Source organism: Dasypus novemcinctus, chromosome 9 (genome assembly GCF_030445035.2).
Source record: "Dasypus novemcinctus isolate mDasNov1 chromosome 9, mDasNov1.1.hap2, whole genome shotgun sequence".
In the NCBI taxonomy this organism is placed as follows: domain Eukaryota; kingdom Metazoa; phylum Chordata; class Mammalia; order Cingulata; family Dasypodidae; genus Dasypus; species Dasypus novemcinctus.
The window spans coordinates 102269776-102276187 of record NC_080681.1 but is presented as its reverse complement, the minus strand read 5'-3'; positions in this window follow the sequence as shown (position 1 = coordinate 102276187).

Below are 6412 nucleotides of genomic sequence, written 5' to 3'. Positions count from 1 at the left end.
GAGGAGGGCGCGGGCCGCGCGGCCCTGGGGGGCGGGGAGGGGCCGCTCCTCCTGGGACCGCCCGGTGGGGCCGCTCCTCCGCGTTTCCCAAACCAGCCAGCCCCCACAGCTTCCCGAACTTTCTTCCTCTCCACCCTACCCTCCCGAGGGTCCCTCCGAGGTTTCTGAGGTTAGGGGGCTTCCTCAGCCCCAGGAGAGCCCCTCCTCTGTCCGGCCGCTCTTCGATCGGGCCTGCCGTGGGGGGCAGGGTTAGGGGGCTAAGAGGGACCCAGCACCCCCGCCCGCAATGTTTGGGAGTGTCCTCCGCAGCTCGGCGCCCGCCCCCCATCCCCACGCGCGGTGAGGAGCGCACCCGGCCTGCACCCGCTGCGAGGGGCCCGCAGCTGTCGCGAAGGGTGGGGCAGGGCGTGGGCTGGGGGGAGGGCTAAGGGCCACACCCGTGAGTTTGGGGACAGTCTGCGTGGGACCTGTGGCCAGGATTAAGAAAGGGCGGTGGGAGGGATGTAAGCCTGAAAGGTTGAATCCATATTTAACACCCTTTTCACCCCCACCCTGCGAGGTGTCCTGGGGCCTCTCTGCTTGCTCCACCTGTCACCCCCAGCAGCCCGGATTCTGTCAACTCCAAGGTCCTCCCCTCCCCCAAGTCCTCAGTCTTTCAGTGCCCGGGTCAGAATTCAACTCTGAAATCTTCCTCCCCAAGCAAGAAGCTGCTGGCTGCTTTCCCAGACCTGGGCCCCCGGAATTCTCCCTTCTGATTCCTTTTTTCCACTTAAGCTCCCCTGTCTGGGAAGGTTTTTTACTCAATCTCAGAGGAATGCTGTGCCCTATAACAAGCCCTGGGTGTAATCAGTCCTTGAGTGGGGGGTGGGGGAGGGGAGATCGTGGCTGGGTTGTATTTGTGTGGCCCTGTGCTTTGTGATCAGTGTGCCCACTGTGGACCATAGGAGCATGTGGTCGTGGTTGTGTGTGTCGTGTACAGAGGGGAAGATGTATGGGATCAGGTGCCCGTGTGTGACTGTGTGATGATTGTGGGGTTACGTGCCTGTGTGTGAACTATGGGGTGATTGTATCATCATGGGGTGAATGATTCTACGTGTGGTGGTTATGCCCACTGTGTGGGGGGCAGGGCTGACTGTTGGAACAGTGTTTGTGCGTGTGGGTGGGTATAGTCATGTGTGTGACTGTATGATCTGGGATGAAGAGTCTGTTGGCAATTGTGGGTCAATTGTAAAGTATGTGTGAGTGTCTGTGGCTGTTTATTGGGGGAGTGAGGTCATGTGTGTGGCTGTGTGCCTTTCTTTGTGTGATTGGGGGGTTGCTCACAAGCAGATGTGTGCAGTGTCCTGTGTGTGACTGGGGACCTGCATAAATGCACAGGAATCTGCAGGCTTCTGTCTGAGGCCGCCTGTGGCTGTATATTTATATCTCCTTGTTTAATGCAAGGGGGTGGAAGATTAACACCCAAGGCAGCCAAATATACCCTTGTAAGGTATGAAGGAGAAAAAGTCGGGGTTTGGAGGCTGCTGGGCATTTTCTGACTTAGCCCTGAAATATTCCAGGGGAGGAGGTTGGCAAAGCTTAGCTGCTGCTCACTTGACAACTGCTGCCAGTCAGAGGGGAGCAAGTGCACATGCGCACGCGCGCGCGTGTGTGTATGTGTGTGTGTGTGTGTCAAGGGCAAGACTTGCCAGCAGCACTGTTCACTGTGGGTGCTAGGCAACAGGCAAAAAGAGTAGCATTTGGAAGGGCTGGAATGGGTAACTCCCCAAGGCTGAATCCCCTAACCCTAACTAACTTTCCCCTGAGCCCTTCTGTAAGCGGAGCCACTGAATCATCCCAGGTCCAGAAACTTCTCCACTTGTTCTTGGTGTTCCCTTGGCCCTGGAAAGGAGGTTCAAGATCTCAGCTCAAATGGCATCTCCCCAGAGAGGCCTTCCCTGATGCCAGTGAATGGCATGTGAATGTCCATCCATTTACTGTTTATCCCATCACCCTGTTTATTGTCTTTTTTTTTCTTTTCTTTTTTAATTGTAACAACCCAATCTGTATTTTCTTTTAAGATGTATTTATTTATTTTTCTCCCCTTCCCCCCACCCCCGTTGTCTGCTCTTTGTGTCCATTTACTGTGTGTTCTTCTGTGTCTGCTTACATTCTTGTCAGTGGCACCGTGAATCTGTGTCTCTTTTTGTCGCATCATCTTGCTGCGTCATTTCTCCATGTGTGTGATGCCACTCCTGGGCAGGCTGCACTTTTTTTGTGCTGGGCGGCTCTCCTTGCAGGGCGCAATCCTTGTGTATGGGGTTCCCCTACATGGGGGACACCCCCACGTGGCATGGCACTCCTTGCACCTGGGCCAGCTCACCACATGGGTCAGGAGGCCCTGGGTTTGAACCCTGGACCTCCCATGTGGTAGGCGCATGCTCTATCCATTGAGCCAAATGCACTTCCCCTGTTTATTTTCTATATTACACTTCCATAATCTGCAGTAATGATGCTGTTCATTTTAAATTCCTAACTTCTGTGTTCCCCCAATAGAATGGACACTCCATGAGGGCGGGGCCTGTGTGTCTTGCTCACTGCTGTTTCTCCAGGGCACAGCACAGCGACAGACACATAGTAGGACCTCAAAATAAATTGTCAAGTGAATGAAGGAAAGAAGTGTGGTACGTGGACCAGTTCAGGCAGCATTTGAGGCCTCTGAGTGCCAAGCCTGTGCCGCCCTCCACCAAGGAGCCCGCAGTCTACTCAAGTCTACTAAACATGTGACCAGGGAGTGGCTACCAAGGCAAAATGCCCGAGGCTGAGGACTCAGCTGAGTTCACTTGGCCAACACTGGCACTTGGCGTGTGCCAGGCCCTGCGCTGGAACAAGCCAGTTAGCTCTGGTCCTTGCCCTCAAGAAGTTCACAGTGGAGAGGAGGCTTGAACAGTCTCCTGGGGAGACAAATCTAGGCAGAGAATAATGCCAAATCACTGGGCTCTGTGATGTGATAGGCACTGAGAAGCGGGGATGGGAGAGACAGCCTCGTGGGAAAAGTAAGCTGGGCCTGGAAAGAAGAGGGTTTTCCTGAGTCAGGCACAGACTCTTTGCTTTGACAAACAAGCACAACCCTGGGCCTCTCGGCATCTCCCCGAAGTTCAGTCCTGGAAGAGTAGAGAAGCCCCTGGGCTGGCCGATTACTCTTGGCCTAACCTCCATTCTCTAAGCTTGTCTGTCCTGCCCTGTGTCAGGGGGCTGACTCCAGCTCAAAGCCTCACCTGGTTCCCCTTGCCTTGTGGTGTCAGACAAGGTTTGGCCAATAGGAGACACTGGCAGGAGATCAGAGGGAGGGAGGAAAGTGAGATCAGGATATTTACTATTACCACCCCCTACCCCCCACCCCCATGATTCTGGCCCTCACTGTGCTCTTCCACTGAAAGCCATAGCTCCTTTTTCCTTTTCCTTTCCCAGAAGCTGCAGCCAGGGACTGCCTCTGCATTCATTCCAATATTTATTAAGCCAGACAATGTATCAGGTACTAGGAACACCAAGACTAGTAAGCCATTAGGGCAAGAACAATACCTATATTTCTTCGCTACTATATCCCCTGCCCCATAGATTTTCAATAAATATTGGCGCAGCTCTCACCACGTTTGTTGACAAGCCTCCCCCTGCCCCACCGGCCCTTCAGGCCCAGGGGTAGTGATGCTGTCTTGCTGCAATGAGCCCCAGGGTATGTCACCTTCCCTGCCCGCACTTCTGTGAAGAGTCCTTTCATTAAACTCTCTTCTGGAAGTGGATGTGGCTCAAGAAATTGGGTGCCCGCCTCCCACATGAGAAGTCCTGAGTTTGATTCCTGGTGCATTCTAAAGAAGACAAGCAGATGCTGCAATGAGCAGACGACACAACCAGTAGACGACACAACCAGCGGCAAGCAAAAGTGGCTCAAGCAGTTGGGCACTCTCCTCCCACATGGGGGGTCCTGGGTTTGGTTCCCGGTGCCTCCTAGAGAAGATGAGCAGACAGACGAGGGAGCATCTGGGGTTGGGGGATAAAAATAATAATTAAAAAAAAATGACCCTCTTCTGGCAAATGCTTTGAGAGACTCCTAAACTAAGAGAACTGAACTCAGGGAAGCTGGTCCCTGGCCAGAGAATTTGGAGAGACCCTCTCTCTAAATTCCTATGCCCCCCCCCCTCCCAAAACCAGAATGAAACAAATAGCAAACAGGTCAGGCAGTGGCCTCCTGGCCATCATCCTAGGCAGGGTCCCAACCCCAGGGGTCCCTCTTAGCCCACATTACTCATTCTTGGGCCTCCAGTAACCCTGGCCATGAGAATGAGGCAGGGAGGGGGCTACGAGTGGGTGAGTATGAGGAGGAATGGGGCGTGGCTGGTCAGGGATGAGCTGGGAAGGGGAGAGGTGGAGGGCACAGGGAAGTGCCCGAGGCGGAGGTGGGCCAGAGCCTTGACCCGAGTGTCCACCACACTCCAGGCATGTCCCACATGACCTTGGAAACCCAACCTCCCCCGAGAACCTCAGTTCATTATCTGTGAAATGGGCCATTAATATCGTCTTAGAGGATTGTTGGGAAAAGCAATAAAATGTGAGGCTTGGCACAGGAGCTAATGGACGTGAAGATGCCCCGCAAGCTGAGAGGAGCACATTCCCCTATCACTGCTGCAGTTGGAGGCCATCCCCGTCAGACACTCTGCTCAGTGTCTTTGTGCCAAAAGCTCCAGCAAACCCTCTAGAGGTGGGAGGGTGGTGGCATGGAGATGCCCCTGCAGGCCCCTTGCACCCACTGCCCCAAGGGAGTTTGAGACCCGCCTCTGCATTTACTCTCTGTGTGACCTGAGGCAAGTCCCTCCACCTTGCTGAGACTGTTTTCTTCTCTAAAATTGGGATAATGCTTTTTACCTCCCAGGTTTACTGTGAGGATGAAGTGAAAACACCAAAAGCATTTAGCCAAGTACCCTCACATTAAAACTTCTCCCCTTGGGAAGCAGATTTGGCTCAGCGGATAGAGTGTCTGCCTACCACATGGGAGGTCTATGGTTCAAACCCAGGGCCTCCTGACCCATGTGGTAAGCTGGCCCACGCGTGGTGCTGATGTGCACAAGGAGTGCCCTGCCACGCAGGGGTGTCCCCCGTGTAGGGAAGCCCCACGCGCAAGGAGTGCGCCCCATAAGGAGAGCCACCCTGCACAAAAAAAGTGCAGCCTGCCACAGAGAGATGACGCAACAAAAAGAGATTCCTGGTGCTGCTAACAAGAATAAACGTGAACACAGAAGAACATACAGCAAATGGACACAGAGAGCAGACAACTGTGGGGGGGGGCGGGGGGAAGGGGAGAGAAATTTTAAAATAAATAAATAAAGAATTGTAAAAATAAAACTCCCCCCTTTCCCTTTTACTCTCCCAGAAGCTGCAACCAGGGACTGTCTCTTCATTCATTCCAATATTTACTAAGCCAGATAATGTGTCAGGTACCAGGAACACCCAAGACTAGTAAGTCATTAAAACAGGAACAATATCTGTATTTCTTTGTTGCTATATCCCCAGTCCCTAGGTTTTCAATAACTATCGGCTGATTGAGTGAATATTAGCTATTTTCGTGAGCACCTACTACATGCCAGGTGCTAAGCTAAGCATTTTATGTGCAGTATCAGAACAGCCCTATAACTTAAGGACTGAGGCGGATAAGAAAACGAAGGCTCAGAGAGGTTAAGCAACTTGGTTACCCAAGGTCATGTGGGCAGGAAGCTGCGAGCCCAGATTCACTACACTGCCTCCACTAATGAACGAATTCATTTTTAAGTCATTATCCCTGACCTTCAGAGGCTTGCAGTCTCGTAGGCACGCAGCAGCCTTGCCCTCTTCGGACTTGCCTTGCAACAGACCCAGGCCTAGCTACGGACTCTGGCACAGCTGGCTTCAAAGGAGGTTCTGCCGTGTACAGTCTGCATCCCGCCGCAAGTTACTAACCTCCCTGAGCTTCAAGTGCCCCCTTCAGGGAAATGAGGTTGGCGGGTGGGCGTTAAATGAGAAAATGCGGAGGAAACGCCCAGCGCCTTGCCGGGTACAGGAGGTGCTCGATCTTTACCCCGTCCTTCCTAGTCGCCCGCTGAGACCGCTGCCTGGGGGCTATCGGCCTGGGGGTGACGGCGGCCCTGACCACCCACCGAGAGCGCGCCGCCCCCAGCCCCGCCCTCGGGCGATCGGGCTTTCGTCGCGGTGCCGAGAGCTGCCTCCGGGGGGCGCCGCCTCGGCCACCCCGCGCCCGGGGCTTGTAGTTCCCGCTGCAGCCGCGCGGGGCCGCCGGGGCCGCGAGTTTCCAAGGACCGAGGGCGCGCGGTAGAAGGGGAGGTCTGAGCCCGGGCTGAATCAAGAATGTTCAGCATCACAGCGCTACTTAATAATGAAGGACAGT